Source organism: Monodelphis domestica, chromosome 1 (genome assembly GCF_027887165.1).
Source record: "Monodelphis domestica isolate mMonDom1 chromosome 1, mMonDom1.pri, whole genome shotgun sequence".
Lineage (NCBI taxonomy): Eukaryota > Metazoa > Chordata > Mammalia > Didelphimorphia > Didelphidae > Monodelphis > Monodelphis domestica.
The window spans coordinates 527,038,243-527,057,542 of record NC_077227.1 but is presented as its reverse complement, the minus strand read 5'-3'; positions in this window follow the sequence as shown (position 1 = coordinate 527,057,542).

The following is a 19,300-nucleotide window of genomic DNA, read 5'->3' as shown; positions in this document are numbered from 1 at the left end:
GAACCCAGGCAGATCTACTTCCATTCTCTTCCTACTTCTGGTTCTGACATTTCATGATTTGCTTATAATCATGGAGAAAATGTTTAATGTTAATTTTTCTTATTCCAAATCTAACTTCCTCTCCATTGTAGCAACTACCTTCTATAAGATAGGATTTTTAGACCATAAACAAAGTGCAAATGATTTGAATGTTTAAAACTTCAATCCTTTTAACTTTACTTACCTTGCCTCTTTATATTTTGTTTATTAAAACAGAATAATGATGGAAATAGGTCTATCAACCAGATGTGTTGAATGTAGTAATGAGTTAGTATCTGGATAATAAATAATAATTTGATATAATTCCATGATTTTACTCTAATGCTGGTTTCTGTAGGCAAATAGATTCAGTCTCTTCTCTAATTATCACATTTTAAAAGATTATAGTTAGTGAAAGTATGTTCATTTTCAATAGGATGATATCATCCTTTTTGGAAGGTGTTAGGAATGGAGAGAAAGAAGAACCTGGGAAAAACAGGGGATTCAGAAATAGAGAACAATCCTTCTTATAGAAAATACATTCAGTTTTTAAAGTCACAAAGGACAAGGGGAGATTCTTCTGAGATTTTCATACTGTGTTCATTGTATTTATATATGCTATGGTTGGGTGTACAGTTCAAATTTGAGGAGCTCTCAATGATATCATGAAATGGAGAAGTTTAAGAGCCTCTGCTATAATCAGATCTATATTCAATTAACCAAACAGTGACATATATTAACACCAATCAGACACAGTGCTAAGTGCTGAGGATATGAAAAAAAAAAACTACAAATAGAAAAAGAAATGAAAGACAGTTCCTTACCTCAAGGAGCTTTCAATCTAATGGAGGAGACAACATGCAAATAAATGTGTACAAATAAATCACTAGCATGATGAAAAGGAAATAATTAAGATTGACAAGGCTTTAGATTAAGCAGGGAGTTGAGTAAAGTGTGTTATAGATGGAATTTAAGTTGAGAGTTAAAGAAAGCTGGGCAAGCCAATAGTGAAAAAGGAGGAAGAACCTTTCATGAATAGCTTTAGAAACTTCCTGAAGCCTGAGATGGAATATTTTGTTTGTGGAAAAGCCAGGATATTAAAGCCAGTATTTAGAAAGGTACATGTTGGTGAGTAAAGTGTTAAGAAAATTGGAAAGATAGGAGGATGCTAGATTGTGAAGGGCTTTGAATGCCAAAAAGAGCATTTTGTATTTGATCCTGGATGCTATCAGGAGGCATTGAAGTTTATTGAATGGGGGTAGCAGATGGGGAGACACATAATTTGTACTTGTGCTTTAGAAAAATCATTTTAATAGCTGAGTAGAGAATGGAGTGGAGGAGATACTTGAAGTAGATGAACCCTCCAATAGGCCTTTGTAATAGTTAAGGCTAGAGATGACAAAGACTTTAACTAAATCAGCCAAAGTATCAGAGGACAAAAAGGGGCACATTCAAGACATGTTAAAAAATAAAATCTGGGCATTTAGTTGGTACAGTAAATACTGGCTGGGCCTGAAGTCATTAAGATTCATATTTGTGATTTCAAATCCAGTTTCAGACACTAATTGTGTAACTCTGAGCAAGTCACTTAGCCCTGTTTACCTCAGTTTCTTCATCTGTAAAATGAAATGGAAATAGAAATGTTAAACCATTCTATTATTTTTTCTAAAAAACACCAATTGAGGTCCATAAGAGTCTGATTGGACTCAATAATAACAAAGGTAAAATCTACAGACCTTATCAACTGATTAGATAGGAGGGGAGAGAGTGTGAATGGTAGTGAGGGATCTATATAAATTGCTGGGAGAATGGTGTGCCAGTAGAATACATAGGGTGTATAGTAGTCAAAATATAAATCTTTGCCAAATCACCTGATTCTCCAGAAATGCTGTACCTAGATATTTATGGGAATTATACTGTGGATTTATTACCTTTTGATGGTGGTGTGCTTCCTGGACATCAAGAGGTGAAATGATTTCCTATATAGAATATCTGCTTTTAGATCTTGAGTGAGATATATCTGAGAGGAAAAGTTCTATTTTCAGGGCAAGCCTAAGGCAAAACTGTGAAGCTGGCAAAACTGCCTCCCATTCATGCTTCACTCTCTAGCTATTCTGGGATGCCCATAGCTGTTTATTACTTAAGCCTTCTCTTGGGCTAGCACTCCAAACATTGTACCTCCTGCTGACCTAAATCTGAATGTGCCTGTCTCCTTTTATATATGCTTAGGTCAGATATGCCTTGGGTCAGAGAGCTTAAATGTTGAAATCTGCTTTCCCATTTGAAACTCTGGGATTTTAGAGCAGACAAGAGACATAGAGGCCATTTATTCAACTCTTCTTCTCTCCTTTTCCAGTCAGATTAATAAATAAAGGCAAAGATAATTTATCTAAAAATAGGTAACATTGTGTTTTGGAGCAGCTAACTGGCACAGGAGAAAGAGCACCTGGCCTGGAGTCAGAATGATTTGAATTTAAATCTAGCCTTAAGTATTTGCTAGCTATTTGACTCTAGGCAAGTCACTTAATCCAGTTTACTTTAGTTTCCTCAAATGTAAAATTAAATAGAGAAGGAAATGGCAAACTACTTTAGTATCCTTGCAAAAAAATAAAATAAAATAAAACAAAATAAAACACACTCAAACAAAAACAACACCAAAGTGGGTTAAGGAAGAGTTGCACATGACTAAAAACAATAATAGGCAACATGGTGGCATAAAAAGAACATCATCATTAGAGTCTGAAGGCTTGAGTTTGAGTATCAGGTCTACTATTCATAATTATGTGATTTTGGATAACTTATTCAGCTGGCCAACTGATTAGGAATTTTTTTCAAATACAATTTAAAAAAATTTTTTTGAAACAGAAAAATCAAACTAGTTCCATAATTACTTTTCTACCTTTTTTCTGATAGCAATCTATCTCCCAATTAAGAAAAATAACAAAACAAATAAATCAAGGATTCTGTCACTTACAACAACATATTCTTTACTTCACAGTATAGATCCCTCTTTCTCCCCTGAGAAGAAGACATACTTCATTATTTGAGTTCTGATGTCTTTCCATGTCTTTCTTTAAAACATGATCAATATGTAAAATCTATAGCTTCATAGAGAGTTTCCAAATTTCCTGAAGTCTTCTTTATTGGATTTTTATGACATAATAATATTCCATTAGAATAATATATCACACATGCCCACATATTCCTTAATAAATACACATCAGCTTTGTTTCCAATACTATGATACTACAATAAAAAATTTGTTTTAAATATTTGTGCATACAGGGACATTTTGGAGGAGATTTTTGTTTGGGGGGAGCACTCTGACATTTCACGAGTAAAACTGACTAGGAAGTCATCCCCATTCCTAGTTCTTTCCTCCCCCTCCCCCAAGATGAAATTAATTATATTAACTTTGTAATATACTTTACATTCACTTATTTGTGTACTTGTTTCCCCTGATAGAATATAAGTTCCTTGAAAGAAGGGATTCTTCTCTTTTGTCTATATCATCAGAATCTTGCAGGCATTGTCACATAGCAGCTTATTGAAGAATTCTATAATATCGGATCAGCTCTGTCATTGATGTAATTTGAGGGTAATGAAAAATGGAACAATTTCTATATATTATCCATTGTGAGTATTCTTACTTTCCAAAGATATTTTCCTTATTGATATATCTCAAGGGCATAATTAATTTAATACATAAATTATTGTATCATAGAACTAGAACTGGAAGGAACTTTAAAAATCATGGCATCTAAACCATTCAGTTCTCATATGAAAAAAAATGTGCAGGGAAGGCTAGTGTCTTGACATATAAGAGGCACAACTGAGACTCAAACTCAGGTCCCATGATTCTAAGCTGCTAAGTCTTTTCATAGGACCACATTGTTTCACTTATAACCAACTGTTGCTGGGTATGATTAGTGTTGGGGAAAAAAGATCCCTACTCCCTTATACTTGATTGGATTTTGATGATAGTGAAAGGTTTAAGATAATCAGTATCATGATTCTAAAGTGATTAGTATAAATTCTATTATAATCTTAATAAAATCAGTAGAATTCATGATTTTTATAAGGATTTCTAACTAAAGTATAAAAACTGCTTCTAAAGGGATGTCTAACCCCTTCCTATGTTTGTATTTCCCTTTATCATAAGATGCTGACTATCTGAATCTCATGTCCCAATATGGCACAAATATCACACACCCTTCTGGATTTGAAAATAGCCATCCTTTCCCCCAGATCAGATGAGAGAGAGGTAATGGTCATTTGACTTGATCTTTAGACTAATATGGGCTTTAAGAAATGAACTAGCCAATCAGCTTTGTAATTGGGTAACTGTTTCTAAAAAAGTTCTATATGATGTTATGTCTTATGATATGTCATCAACCTTGTATGGAAGTACTCATTTTGTTATATAAACCAGGTCTCAGCCTCTGGGCATTGTCGCTTGCCAGGATCCAACAATGTAATACATGCAAGAGAATACTTTTATTAGAGTTTTGTTTATTATTGGCCCTCTTTCAATAAAATCTATCTTTCTTCCTTGACTTGGAGAAATTTGGCTTTTTGACTTTATTTACCTAAATTGTCTATATGGAGTCTGTGGGTTTCCATTTCACAACATTAGTACTAGATGCTCTTTCTGGAAAATAATTCATGCTTCCTCTAATAATTGCAATCTTCACATATTATTGGTATTCAGGTTTTGGGTTTATTAATGATGTGGTTACCAAGCCTTAATATTGTGCTTAAAATGCATGAAATTTGACATATGCTCCCCACCACCCCCATTACATGTAGATACAATTTTAATAATTATTTTCTAATATTTTGTGTTGTGAAATAGAAACCCACAGACTCCATATAGACAATTTAGGTAAATAAAATCAAAAAGCCACATTTCTCCAAGTCAAGGAAGAAAGTTAGATTTTATTGGAAGAGGGCCAAGTCCTCCAATAAAAGCATTCTCTTGCATGTATTGTTGGACCCCAGCAAGAGACAACACCCAGAGGCTGAGACCTGGTTTATATAACAAAATGACGTATCACAAGACGTACATCATATAGACCTTATTTTAGAAAGTTACCCAATTACAAAAGCTGATTGTTTAGTTCATTTCATAAAGCCCATATTAGTATTTAGACTAATTACTTAGTCAAGTCAAATGACCATTACCTCTCTCTCATATGATCTAGGGGAAAATATGGCTATTTTCAAACAGGGAAGAGTGTATGATGTTTGTGCCATATTGGGACATGAGATTCAGATAGTCAGCATATTATGATAAAGGAAAGTACAAACTTAAGAAGGTATTAGACATCCCTTTAGAAGCAGTTTTTATGCTTTAGTTAGAAACCTTTGTAATTCTATTGATTGTGTTAGATTATAATGGAATTTATACTAATCACTTTAGAATCACAATACTGATTATCTTAAACCTTTCACTATCATTAAAATCCAATCAAGTATAAGGGAGTAGGGGTCTTTTTTCCCCACATTTGCTATCCATGTTCTCTCCCCTTCCATTCCTTCTCTTGGTAGGTAATGTGATATAGATTGTACATATGTTATCATGCAATATATATTTCCATGATCATCATGTTGTGAAAGAACAAATATACCCCTTACACTAGAAAAAAAAAATCCTGAAATAAAGTGAAGATTGGTATGCTTCAGTCTATACTTAAGACTCTATCAATTCCTTCTATGGCAGTTCTATAAACACTTTTAATACTGTCCACTAGTGAGAATACTGATTTATTATTTTTTTTTAGAAATTGCTCAGGAAGGATGAGCCACTGTGGTTTCTTTGGGAAAGTTAGGAGAAATACTGATGTATTAACCAAAGATCAAAATATTGAATATATGTAAATTTGCCCTTTTGCAATATTAACTCCATTGTTAGTCTTCACACAAACAGGGGTGGGGGAAGAAGATTTCCTAGTTCTTGAAAAGCTTTAGTAGTACATTGACAGCTCCCTGACCTTTCCAAAGACAGAGATGTTAAGATGAACTTGATTTGTTTAGTCACAGGGGGTAACTAAGATTGATGGTATCATGGTGATGTATACTAATGAAGGGGATAACTGGTGGGAAATGGAGGGTCAGGATCAGATAAATACTGAAATTGTCTCTATTTTTACATAAATGAATTTCAATAGCTGATGAAGAAGTAGATTATGCTCCATACTCTCCATTTAAAATTTAATGATGAAGATTAGATAACCAAGAGAAGAATGTGGAAGAAAAACATTAGTGAAGAAGAAATGTTTACTGCAAAAAAGAGGGAGTTCACTGGAGTCTAAAGGTACAGATTATTTTTATTCATTTTGTATTTGTAAATGTAAGAGGTGGCTTAGTTGAACCTGGAATCAGGAATATCTAAATTCAAATATGGTCTCAAACACTTGCTAGTTATGTGACCTTAGGCAAGTCATTTAACCTCTATTGGTCTTTATCAGCTGGAGAAGAAAATAACAAATACTCCAATATTTTTGCAAATAAAATTCCATGGATATTACTGATGTGGTATGCTTGATGGGCAAAATAGGGCAGCTAAGTGGCACAGTGGATAGAGTTGTGGGGTTTTTTTTGTTTGTTTTTGTTTTAGTCAGGAAGATTCATCTGGTTTCAAATACTTCTTAGTTAGGTGACCCTGAATGAGTTATTGAACCCTATTTGCTTCAGTTTCCTCATCTATAAAATGAGTTGGAGAAGGAAATGGTAAGTCAAAGTATTTTAGCCAAGAAAACCCCAAATGGAGTAATACAACTGAATTGACTGAAAAACAATAATTTGCTTGATTTCTGATATATATTCTAAATTTTAAATATTAATTGAGTCAAAGTGGATTCAAGTAAGCAACTTGCCTATCAACACATAACTAATGAGTAGTTTAATAGTTAAAATTAAATTATGAGGCTGTTAGTAGCTTTAATAACTTTACTACATCAAAGTAGTAATAGTAAAGAGAGGGAAATTTAGGAAAGAGGTAGAGAGTTACTTAGCTCACTACTCTATTGGCCACCATGATGGATTGAAGCTGAGCACTGGCAAGAGTTCTTTCAGGATCCATGCTCCAGCCAGAAGACCCTGAATATGCCCCTGGTCTGACCTTATAAGTCAGACCTTATAACTCTTTTCTCTACCTACTAACTCTCACACATCGCATCTCAGGAATCAATCATAGTTTTAAATTTGCCTGACACCACCCAGGGGGAAGTGCCTGTTGAATTGGTTTCCAGTCTCATTTGTTATTAGGTTTTTTTTAAACTTCCTTTCTCTAAGGGCTATCTATACCTGAATTACTCAGTGGTAGATGACCTCCAGGTCACTGATTAATGATAACAGAATGACATAATAGAGAGAGAAATTCTCTTTCAACAGTAGTCAAAATTGGAACTCTTTGTCAATACTTTATTTATTTATAGTTTATAATTCTAGTAATCTAGCATAAGGAAACAAAAAACACAAAAAATAGTAAAAGCAGCCAAATATTTTTGTGGGAATAGTCTCAGAGAATGAAAAGTAATTAAGGAAGAGGGTAGAAACAAGTTGCATCTGTGTAGAATAGTAAAGTCTAAGGAGTTCTATTTTTTTACATTTTAATTTTTTTAAATTTATTTATTTACAATATTTTTCCATATTTACATGATTAATGATTTTTCCAACCCCTCTTTCCTCCCCATTCCCAGAGCTGACAAGTAATTCCACTGGGTTATACATGTATCATTCAATACATATTTCCATATTATTCATATTTTCATTAGAGTGATCTTTTAAAGCCAAAACCCCAATCATATCCCCATCAAATCATGTGATCATTCTTATGTTTTTCTTCTGCATTTCTACTGTCACAGTTCTTTCTCTGGATATGGATAGCATTCTTTCTCGTAAGTTCCTCAGTATTGTCTTGGATCATTGCATTGCTACTAGTAGAAAAATCTTTTACGTTTGACTGTGCCACAACATTTCAGTTTCTGTGTACAATGTTCTCCTGGGTCTGCTTCTTTCAGGATGCATGAATTTCTGGAGCTTTTTCTAGTTCACATAGAATTTTTCCAGTTTATCATTCCTTTCAACATAATAATATTCCATCACTATCAGATACCAGAACTTTTTCAGCAATTCCCCAATCGATGGGTACCCCCTCATTTTCCTATTTTTTGCTATCACAAAGAGCACCACTTTAAATATTTTTGTACAAGTCTTTTTGTTTATTATCTCTGTCAGGTACAAATCCAGCAGTGGTATAGCTGGTTCAAAGGGCAGGCATTCTTTTAAAGCCTTTTGGGCATGATTTCAAATTGATTTCTAGAATGGTTGGATCAATTTACAACTCCACCTTAAAGTCCCAATTTTGCCACATCCCCTCCAACATTTACCATTTTCCTTTGCTTCCATATTGGCCAATCTGCTAGGTGTGAAGCGATACCTGAGGGTTACTTTTATTTGCATTTCTCTAATCAGGAGGGATTTAGAACACATTTTCCTGTGCTTTTTTCAGGAAAGCTTGGAAATCTATTTTATTAAATTACCATACTTTCCCCTGAAAGAATATAGTCAGTTTTGCTGAGAAGTTGTTTCTGGATTGTAGACCCATTTCTCTTGCCCATGACTTCTGGTCTTTCAGTGTGGATGCTGCCAGATACTGTGTAATCCTAATCAGTGCTCCATGATATCTGAATTGTGTCTTTCTAGCAGCTTTCAATATCTTTTCCTTGGCCTGGGAGTTCTTGAATTTGGCTATGACATTCCCAAGAATTGGCAATTGGGGATTTAATGCTAGAGATGATTTGTGGATTCTTTAGGTTTCTATCTTACTCTCCTCTCTCTCTCTCTCTCTCTCTCTCTCTCTCTCTCTCTCTCTCTCTCTCTCTCTCTCTCTTTCTTTCTCTCTCTCTCTCTCTCTCTCTCTCTCTCTCTCTCTCTCTCTCTCTCTCTCTCTCTCTCTCTCTCCAAATCAGAAACCCAATCATTTATTTAGACCCTGAATGTGAGAAACTGTGTTCATGCCACCATCAATTGATCAAACAGCTTCTGTTTCTCTTGTTGTAGGGTTTGAATCTGGTTTCTTTCTCACTCAATTTAGTTCTGGAGCCCAGAAACTTCCCTAGCCATCAGTAGAGCTGCCAGGAAGTTTCCCTAGGTCTTCTGCAGACTCTGGGACACTAAGATACCTAACCAAGTCAGGTGATCATACTCAGGGGATGGCAAGGAGGTGGGCTATGGACAAGTTCCTCAGGGCTGGGGTGGACTCAGATGACTGGAAGAAAAGGGAACCTTCACCTTGGGCTGCATCAGCCCTTGGACATCCTTGGGGTCCATGGACATCACTTGAAACTTGAGCTGCCTGGGCTTGGACTCACTGGTGCTGACCGGGAAGAAGACAGTCATGGAGGAGTCTTAATGGAGGGGCCCCACAGCCTTGGCACCCATGGTGTAGTGACTCGAACAAGGAGAGCTAGTCCTCCTCCACTCTAGTATTCAAGGTAACCCACTTTCCTTCCGGCTGCTAGAGGTTCAGGAGCAGCTACAGAAGACCCATACAGAACTCAGCATTTAGGCCTGGCAGAGCCCTGACTATAGTGGCCACTGAGTTTAACCCACTGTGGCTCTGGGCTGCTTGGCCTATGGCCTTTCTCTTCATGAAAAGAAGATACACTATGTTTACTTTGACCCAACCTTTGCTGTCCAAAGGGACAAAGTTTCTATACTAATGTGCACATTGTTATCATGAATATTTTGTTTGCAGTTTGTTAGGCAGTTCCTTATATATGAGTTTTACTCCCTTCTCGCATCTGCTTCATAGAATATCCAACTTCCATTAGACATCTCTTCCATTTTTAACTCTTATATAAAGCCTTTCTTCTGTTTGGTAATGTTCTCTTCCTCTCAAAATGTTTATGTGTACTTTTAATTTTATTTTCTGTGAGCATGCATATGTCAAATGAAATACAAGCTCTTCAAAGGCATGAACAGCTTTGTTTTTTTTTTTTAATATTCCTGGCACCTAGAATAGTGCTTACCATGTAAAAGTCCAGAATATATTTGTTGGATTGAAAATAATTAAAATATTTTTGTTCTAGCCTCCACTAAAACCCTATTCCAATGCCTCATGACAATGAAGATTTTGTCCTGACTTCCCAGAGATTATGGTTGGAACTCAAAATATTTGTTAGGTCTAAAAAACTGTAAAGTTTTTAAATAAAAGACAAGTGATTGATGGACATTTATTATTAAACACATGCTTTGTCCAGATGCAATTATGAAATAGTGGGAAGAGTTTTAGACTCTCATTTAAGGGTTCAGATCATACCTCACATAATATTATATATATATGATCCTAGTGGGCCACCTAACATCTAGGTAGATGAGAGAGTGCTTCCAACCTGGAAATTCTCCAAACACAGATAGATATCTCATAGAAAGGAAGGAAATATCACCAAATTGCATCTTGTGGTTATAATGCAATGGGGCATGATATGGAATTTCTCTGATCTTGGATTGCATTAGGAAAAGAGAACATAGGGATCCTTTGAATTCACTCTTCCAGAGCAGCTTCTTGTCAATATTATAGTACTTTTGCAGGGTGGAAGTGATTTTTTTTTCCTATACCATTATAGATTTAAATTTACAGTTAGAACCAACAAATTAGTCCTCCAATTCCATTCAACTAATCATCCACTGGAGAGATATACCTCCTACCTCCCAATGATCTGGTCTTGAAACTCATTCAACAGAACCTTGACTCTGGGCTAGCTAGCCATGAAACCTGACATGAACTTCAATTCTCAGACCTCAAATGAGTTGCTATTTCAACCTTTTGAAGTTCACAAATTCAGAAACACTGCCAACCTTTATCTCTGCCTAAAATGAGGAAGAACAAACTCAAATAGGCAAAAGACAGAGGCTCAAATTCAAAAGCTATATCATTTTCAGATAGGGAGGATAGAGGACTTCCCCCGTTGTGACACTGTTTCTCTCACTTGAATAACATCTAAGTAGGGAAAGATTCATAGCAAATCTAGTGACTAAGTTGTTGATTAGTGCCTTCTGATTATATTCTGGTTTTAGTAAGGCAGCCAATAACTAGCCTCTCTTCATCATGCTGTTAATATACTGAAACCTGTTACAAAATGTCTTCACACATTATGAATCTGGGAGTGGGGCACTTCGATTACATGCCATTATACCTTTCTATGAAAAAAAGTCCCCCTTCTCTACCTCATGAAGATTACCTGCAAGTTTAGGAAGAATAACATCTAGGAATAATGAGGTGATGGTTTCCATACACTCTGACCAAACTAAACCTGATCTGGAGGTCTCAGTAAATTCTTTAGAGGGCGTGGATAAGCTAGAGTGTCCAAAAGAGAGCAACCAGAATACTGAAAGAACTTTATTTGAATACAAAGGAACAATCATGGGAAATTAAAAGAGCCACATTTAGATCTGTTGTCAGGGAAATAAACAAACACAAAACAACTTCTTGAGCTGAAAGAAACCTTAGAAATCATCTACTCAGCCTTGTCCCTTCAGATTATAGATGAACAGTGTAATAAGGGAATCCTGGGGCCATAATTCTGAATTGAAAACCAACTTTATTTATGGGTAAATATAGTCAGTGGTCTCCTCGTACCCCATCTGTGATGAAGGACATTTTATAGAGATTCACTGTTGTTTTTATAGGCTTTTGAAGATTGATACAAATATTCAATTAACAAAACTTACTCATTTGAAGTATTTTAGTTAATAGTTCATAAATTCTAGTATATGACTGACTATCTTACTGATCTTATAACTAATACCCTCAGACAAAAACTCTTCAGAAGAGACTTAAAGATTAAAAGAATTGTCCCTCTTAGCCCTAAATTCTGAGAAACCCATTATTGGTTTTATTATCTATTATCTATTATTATATATTATCTAGGTAAATTCCTAGAAAATCAGATATTATTTCTACTTTTACAACTGACTTTAAGATTGCTTCTGTTGTCTTTATCCAGAATCAGGATTTAGTCAAGCTATGTAGTTAACATTCCAAGGCTGATAACAGAACCTCTTAACCTAACTCTTCTCCTTATCTATCACTGCTTATACACAGTTAATTAACAACTGGGACTGATATTTCTATCTTCCTAGTTACATATATAATATATACATATATATTTTTGTGAGATGACTTGATTTTATAATAAATGATATGAAAGCAATAAATATAATTTCATCTTTTCAGCAGCCAAGGTCCAGAAAGTTAAAATGACTTGAGAAAGTTATATAATCAGTAAATGAAGGAGCTTGGAAAGCAGGTCCACTTATTCCAAATCAAGCATAGGCATAAGTTATATATATATATATATATATATTAGATAGATATAAGTGATATAGGTATAGGTGATCACATTAAGTTAATCTTTCAAAGCTTCCCTTCCCATCAACAATTTCATGGAGGGGGCAGGCATTTACTGACCAAATTTGCTCAAATTATACTTAAATTTCCACTCACAGTCTCCTTGGATTAGATGTAATTAAATTGAAGTAATCTAGAACTAGTAGATTATAAGATCCTTAAGGGGAGAAGATGAGATAATATCATGGTGGTTATACTATGCAATCTGATCTATACCATTCTCTCTTTTCTAAGGGAATTGCCTTTCCTCCCTTCTAAAGATGGCTGCACCATGTAATATTTATTGGGAAAGGGAATGGGATTGGGAAAAAGGGAGATAAATGGAGGTTTGTATGGGTATGGAGTAGTTGAGGGGAGAGAGGGTATATTGCTTGGAGAGGCAAGGGAGGGAGATGCCCCCTGCTGAGAGGAAACCGCAGGGGTCCAAAGAGGTCTGTTTGTTTTTGAATGACTGAAACTGAAGTTCAACTCCCTCTATGATCAGTAAAGATAGTCCACTTATCTGACTGCATATTCAAATAATATAACGTTTAATAACTAGTTGGGATTGGAGGTTTTTCTCAGCTTCAGACCTGAGTCCAGGCCCCAGAGGCTGGCAGAGAGTTAGTCCCACTCCCATCTACTCTCCTTGTTCTAATTCAGAATCTTAGCAGTACACAGAAAACAAATAAGAACAATTCTAACCTTTAGAAGCCTGTGTCTTTGGGCTGAACCAAGAGGAGCATGCCACTCCAGACTGGGCTGAACAAGCTCCTCTCTCCTCCAACACCAGGATGCAAGTCCCACACAGCAGGAAAGAAGTGCTAGTCAAAAGACCCAACTGCCACTCCCAGTTGGCCCCTTCCCCCACAAACTGTCAGTCTTATTTCCTTTCCACAACCAGCACCCTCATATGTTAACTGGCTTGTGCAGACAATATTCAAGATAGCTGAGATAGGGCAATCTCTGCTCTAGACTTCAAGAGAAATATATGTCTAAGCTCTGATATATTTTATAAATCTATTCTAAGGGTAACAGTGTAGATTCAGAAATAAAGTCACTTTTCTGACCTCTCTGAAGAAACAAGTTGACCTTAGCTTAGAAACTATTGCCACTATTTAAGCCTCTTCCCAACAAATTATAGTTACACAGATAATTAATAAGAAGAGGAAGAGTGAGAAAATCTATTTATCTAAACAACATAGCTAACAAATTACAGGTTTTTATAGACTAGTATATAACAAAGAATACAAAAGAGTAAATGAACTCATCATCTGGAAACAATATAAAATATCAATTTAAACTGAGAAAAATAAATACCAATCTTACCTAGAGAAGGCCCCCTCCAGTAGTCTCTATAATTGCAAGGCCCAGAAGTCAAGAAACATTATGAGGCCAGCTCCCATACATGGAAAAGCCTCCAATTCCTTCAGTAGAAAATATCTTTTTCCCTGTCTCTGTGTCACTCTCTGTTTACTCCCTCACCAGAGTTTCCTCTCACCATATGAATCTCTAGTGTCTCTCCCAAGTGTCTACAACAAACTGAAGTAAATTTTTAAGAAGGGAAAATGGCAATGCCTCAGCTTCCTCTGTGAATTAGGAGTCCTACCTTTTTCTGTTATATGAAAATACAGCACACAATTGTCCCTCTTTCACACTACCAAATGATTCTGCAGAAAGAGTTACAATAATTTATTATTAGTCCTATGTCAAAGTAATTGAAGTTCAGTTCTAAATTCAGTTAAGCAAGCATTTATTATTCATATTAAACATGGATCAGACACGGTAGGCACTAAGTGCATAAGAAATACAAAAACACAACAGTAAATGTCCTCAAGGTGCTAAAATTATACTGAGGAATAAATATAAAGTATTTACAAAATAAAATGCTAAGAAAATGATAAAGATGCTAACTACTAGGATAATCTGGAAAGATTTCATGTAAGAGGTGGCACTTGAGGTATTCTTAAAGCAAGATGCAGAAAATTAAGCCTACAATGTGGACAAAAGCACACAAATCATAAAGCAAAGTATTATAGAATCTCAAGGTTAAAGGGACCATACAGATATTTAATCTAATTCCTTCATGTTATATCAATGATGAAACTGAAGCCCAGAAAGTCAAATTAATTGGACAAAGTTCACAAAGTTGTGAATAACTGAGGTGCCACTTGAACAGAAGTCCTCTGATTTCAAATCCAATGTTGATTCTACTAACTATTCCTGGTATTTATTTTGATATGAAAAACTCTATTTTGGTAGCCTACACTAATTTTACTCTTTAGATAAATTCTTAGCCCTCTCTGTCCTTTGTCTGAGTAACCACAGGCTGAAAGGATTGAGGTTACTTTATGAATAAATTGCTGATATCTTAAAGATTTGAAGATATCTTAATGAGATCATTTCTTTAAGAGATTCTATTATTGAATAACCATTCTACAAAGAGATTGATTTATTATCATTGTTAACATTAATAATAGTCTGGATATTATTTATTAGACATACCTATTTCTTATCTTTTCTTCATGTCTTTTCAGGTCTATTTTACAATTCCTTCTATACATCTGTTAACGTTAGATTACATAATTTAAAGGGGTGTATGGGGTACTCAGGGAGGGGTAGTATCTCTGGTAGGGAGGGCTTGTTGTGCCCTCCTAGGGCAGCTCTCCAGCCTCTGACCCTCACCTGACACCCAGCTCTCACTTGTGGCTCCCAGTAGCTGCTAGCATGTGGCAGCGGCCCGCTAAACCTTGTGAGGGTAGCCATCTGGTCATCGACCTCTGGTGAACCAGGGCTTTGCTCACCCAGCATGTGAAGACTGCTTCAGTGGAACAGGTGGAAGAAACCAATAAGAAGGTTCAATGGTTGAGATGGCGACACAGCAAAGCACTGTGGAGTGCTTAGGGTGTGTTGGAGCACGAAGGACAACACGGCCATCCAATGCAGCTGAGGATGTCTCCAGGTGTAATGACTTTTCGTGCCAATGGACCCAGGCTTCCAACACCGAGAGAGTGGGACTGTCTCTGTGCATCAACTTTTCCACTTAAATCTCCTTCATGTACAAGTGTTTTTGTGCACACTCATCTACATCACAGATGAAAAGGCACAAAGATAATCTTCATCCTCGGTTACCAAGAGACTACTACTACATCATTTGAAGAGAGCATCCTCTATGATATTTATTTCCTTCCCTTCCTTTCTCTCACTTGATGTTTCTAGAATAAAGAAGTGGGGGTATTGTGGACTCTCCTACCCCTACTTGCCTCCAAACTAACTAATGGGTATTTGTATAATATTTCTTTTCTTTTTTAAAACCCTTATCTCTGTCTCTATGCCTGGTTCTCAATCCACTGAGCTACCCAGCTGCACCCATTTGTATAATATTTCTAAAGAAATTTAGAGTGAATTCCTTCCCCTACCCCACAACGGGAGGAGTCATGGGGGAGGAAACTATAAGATTAGATACTTCTGTGTTTAAAAATCTTAGTCGACACATAAAAAGCTTTTCTAGATCTCTTTTTTCTTGAGTGGTGTCAATGGTAACTTTAAAAACAATAAATCTCCAAAAAGCAGCCGGCAATTGAAAATAAAACTGCCAGTAAGTGTTATCTTGTAAGCAATCTCCACACACAGATATATTAAGAGCTTATTTTATCATGACACACATTTATTTAACCTAGATGAATCTAATCAATAAAATAGGCTGTTATACACTTTAAAAATATTTCATTAATTTTCATTTTTATTGAATTAAAAAAAAATAATATATTTTCTCTTTCTCCCACCTTCCTTTCATTAGAAAAAGAAAATAAAAATCTTTATAATAAATACAAATAGATATAAAATAGATTCCCATATTGATATTTTTAAAGATATTTATATTCTATAATTTGAATCTAATATTCTTTATTCAGTAAATGGAAAACATGGTTCTTCATCAATACTCTGAAATTGTGATTGGTAATTGAACTGATTTTTGTTTTTTTTCTAAAGGAAAAATCCAGTAATTAAGTGCATAAAGTTTGTATTCGTTTAGGTAATGAATATTTATTAAATGCAGACTATGTGCAATAGTACAATGTACAAATGTAGCAATATACAATGCTAGACACTCAAGAAGATTAAAAAAAATCAAGTAACATATCTAGTTTCAAGGAGTTCTGAATATTTTAAAGGAATAAGACATATACCCAAATACACATCTCTTGTTTAGAATATAAATATATAAGAAAAATACAAACAACATGCTATGAGTCCAGTTAAGAGGTAGATCACTATTAGCTATGGAAATTGAGAAAGACTTCCTTAGAGTGGTGATATTTGAGATAGACTTTGAATGAATGTTAAATAATTCAAAAAGGAGGAGCATGAGCAAAGAGCATTCAAGTGGTACAGAATGGCATGAAAACAATCCTTGAAGTAAGTAAGCCACTGATGAGTTTTCAGAATAGTAACTAATCTATCTTGATTAGAGCATTTACTATATGTTACTGTTAAGGCAAGAAAAGTGCTTAGTATGTGATAGGGGTGGAAGAAATTTGGAACTGAATTGTAGAGAGCCTTGAAGGATAGGATCAATAATCAAAGGATTTTTAAAGCACCTACTTTGTGTTACGAACTATGAAAACTGCTACAGATAAAATAACAAAAACATAAATGAGACAGCTACATGGCAGAGAGGATAGGGAACCAAGCCTGGAGATATGAGGTCCTGGGTTCAAATTTGACCTCAGATACTCACTAGCTGTGTGACCCTGGACAAGCCACTTAACTGCAATTGCCTAACCTTTACTACTCCTTTGCCTTAGAAACAGATGCTTAGTACTGATTCTAAGATCAAAGCTAAAGATCGTATGCATATGCATATATATGAATTTGCATATATGTATATGTATATCTATATATGTAGTTATACATATATAGACACGTCATCAATGTGTGTATATGTACACTTATATATATTTATTTTCTATACATGCATATACTTATATATAAATATAAATATATGCACAGGCATAGGTATATTTATATATACACATTTTACACACATATGACTATATATGTATACATGTTACTCTTATTCTATAATCTAGTCAAAATCACCTGCTCTCTGTTATCCTATCTCTTTTCTACATCCTCCTTTAAATTTAATATTTTCTGTCACCTATCTTTCTCTCTTTTTTCCTCTTTCTCTCATGACCTTCTTAGAGCTAACATTTTATTGGTATAAAGATGATGAACAAGTATAAGTAGATACTTTTTTAAAAAACAGAATGAGTACAAAGTATTTTGAGGGCGTGAGGAAGGTGACTGCAACAGCTAGGGCTATCTGAAATGTCCTCATGTAGGAAGTATCTGCTGAGTTGAGTTTTGAAAGAGGATACCAGAGGGAAGATAGGTGGTTCAGTGGATTGAGAGCCAGGCCTAGAGATGGGAGGTCCTGGGTTCAAATTTGGCTTCAGACACTTCCCAGCTATGTGACCCTGGGCAAGTCACTTAATCCCCATTACCTAGCCCTTACCACTCTTCTGCCTTGGAAGCAATATACAGTATTGATTCTAAGACAAAAGGTAGGAGTTTAAAAACAAAGGAAAGAGGATAGCAGTTTTCAGAGGTGGAAGAGAAAGCCTATGAAAATATATGGACATAGGAGATAGAATGTATTGTGTTAGAGACAGTAGATAGATCTGTTTGTCTAGAGTGCCTGAAGGGGAGTATTATATGACAAATCTGGGGGGAAAACAGATTTTTGAAGAACTTAAAAGGCAAACAAAGGAGTTGGTATTCAGTTTTAGAGGAGGAACTTGATTCAAGGAATGACATGGGCAGACAGGTTTCAGGAGTATTATTTAGCTATATGGAGAATAGATTGGAGAAAAAAGCACTAGAAACAGGGACATCAGTTAGAAGCCTACTGAAATAGTCTAGGAGATAAGTGTCAAAGACATAAACAAGGTGATTACCTTGTCATTGGAAAGAAAAAGACAGATGAGAGAAAATTAATGGAGCTAGAATTAATGATATTTGGCAAATGGTTGGCAACTTGGGGTAAAGGGGAATAAGGAATTGAGAATGTCTGAGGTTTAAAACCAGGGTTACTTGAAGAACGCTAGTGTCTTCAATAGAAATAGCAGAGTTTGAAAGGTTTAGCTTTCAGGGGAAAAGATAATGAATTCTATTTTAGACATATTGAATTTGTCATGCCTATGAGACATCCAGTTAAGAGATGTGCAGATGGATGGTGTTTATGTGCAACAAGAGTTCAAAAGAGAAAGGACAGATATAAAAATATGAGTGTTCTCTACATGGAGATATTAAATAGTTCATCTGAAGATTTTTGATGAGATCATTGAGGGATCTAGCTCCTAAAACTTATTTGAACCTATGATTAAATTTCAAAATAAAGTATTTTGTGAAGAGCTATAAAGGGTTAGTTCTGAGAGTCAGGAGAATAAATAAATCCTTGAAAAGTCTAAATATCTTATGTAACAAAACTGAGAAACTGGTATCTAGGGATATAATATAAACTACTAGATTTTTAAAACTTCACAATGTGACTCCAGCTTTTTTTTTTTCAGTTTTATTGCTTAGGCAAATAGAGTTTAATGCAGAAGATTCATAAGATCTAAGTTGTATCCATCACTTACCTTATGACTGTCAGCTGGTCATACACTCAGCTTAGATTTACACATCTGTAAAATGTAAATTCTACTTGCCTGATTAATGCGTGTTGTTAAAATCAAATTACATGATGGATGTGAAAAGATTTTGAAGGTAAAATTGGTTTTCATATTAGAAATAAACACAATTATATAACAATGAAAATGAAGAAATAGGAAGGTGAAGATAACTGAAGCTCTAGATCTAAAATGACTATCCCTACAA